This window comes from Rhincodon typus, chromosome 16 (assembly GCF_021869965.1).
Source record: "Rhincodon typus isolate 14 chromosome 16, sRhiTyp1.1, whole genome shotgun sequence".
NCBI classification, from domain to species: Eukaryota; Metazoa; Chordata; class Chondrichthyes; order Orectolobiformes; family Rhincodontidae; genus Rhincodon; species Rhincodon typus.
This window is the reverse complement of record NC_063347.1, coordinates 21,285,374-21,287,120: the sequence shown is the minus strand read 5'-3', so window position 1 is coordinate 21,287,120 and position 1,747 is coordinate 21,285,374.

Here is a 1,747-nt window from a genome sequence, read left to right as displayed (position 1 = left end):
CAGATTGTGACTACCCTCTACTGGCTAAATGGAAAGTTGCATTTTTTGAGAGCCAGCTAAAGCTTTGATACCTTGATCTTATGTCATTGAGTCTGTCTGAGGCTGTGTCTTGTAAAGTAGAACAAATGGATCCTATGTTTTAATTGTTGAAAAGATTTCATTTTCCTTTTTTAACTAATGTTTGTGGACTTCCTTTTGAATTTCACTGGTATTTTCCTCTGATTTATGGAAGAATTTGTGAAAGCAATAGTTGCTTCTTTGGACAATGCAGAAGAAACAAAATGGACAGATGGAGGGAAAGTGGGAATTTAGGTCACATTTATGAGGTGAGATTCTGCACAGTGAATCATTGCAGAGGAGGTGTGTCAGTTACAGCAACAGCAAATGTTGTTTGATGCTGTTTTAACAGGTCTCCCTTTATGTTAGCACTATTGCAAGAATGCAGATATGTCCCTTTCACTGTAACCATTAGGTATTTAATTCCTGACTCAGAAATGATCTTCTGTGTTCTAGTTAACTTGTTGCTGTTGTTTATTGATCATGATTTCTAACACGATACTTTTCAGCCCCAAATACATCCAGTTAATCCATTTTCAATACCCTTTGTAAATGGATTAATAAGAACAGAAGGTATGGAACAAAAGCAGATGATAATTGTTACAAAGTTGGGTACAGTTTTCATGAATTGGAAGGCAGGATGTTAGAATAGCTGGTTAAAAAGATGATTATGGGGAAAAAGAGTGCCTGGACCCTTTAAGAGATTGTGCATTGTCTGTGCTTGGGTGTTTACAAGTACTGTGCATAGGGAATGCCTGAATTGAAACATTTTGTATCCAACAACCAAGCAGTATTTTTACCAAGACAACAAGTTTGAATTTGGCCAATAAATTTCAACCAAGCACTCAGCGATTCAGAGCCAATTGAATTTAAAAACCAATGGTGTTGATGACATTGAACCAATCCGACATAAGAAATACTATTATGTCATTACGCGTATAAAGAGGAGGGTATTTGGAAAATCAGGAAAGAGCCAACTGCCATCTGAGGGGATAGCCAAACTTGAGCTGCAGCGAAAGCAAGTTCGCTGTCTGAGATACAAACCTGGTTTTCACATAAAATTATTGAGCTGTCTGAAAAGATCCATCAAAGGTACCTTGGCATTTTAACACAAAGTCCTCACTGAAGAAATTGAAGAGAAAAACATCCAAGACATCAGAATCATCAGTAGAAAGACTTTTGTGACATGAGATCAATGGAAGGAAGATTAGAGATAAAGCGGCAAAGGCATAGACTATGCAAACTTGGAGAGATTAAGTTTCAATTTATTGCTTTTTTTATTAACTGGGTTTGTACAAGTGTGAATTGTGTTTATTCGAACAGCATTCCAATAGAATTTAAAACAGTCAGGAAGTAATTAGTAGTTGAAGGGGGAATTGTTCAGTTTGTTAGTAATTCTATTAATTTCTTGATTGTTAGAGCTAAATAAGTAAATTTTTTCTTGTTATTTATAAAGTAGATCAGGGATTTTCATTTTTTTTAACCACTCTTTTAACAGATTACAAGGGGAAAGGCGAGCCTCTGTGGGTGTTTCAGGGGACATTATTAGAAGGGAACCTCTAATCTCATCATTGCGGATTAGGGATAACAAGGTGTAGAGCTGGATGAACACAGCAAGCCAGGCAGCATCAGAGGAGCAGGAAAGCTGACGTTTCGGGTCTGGACCCTTCTTCAGAAAAATGAAGAAGGG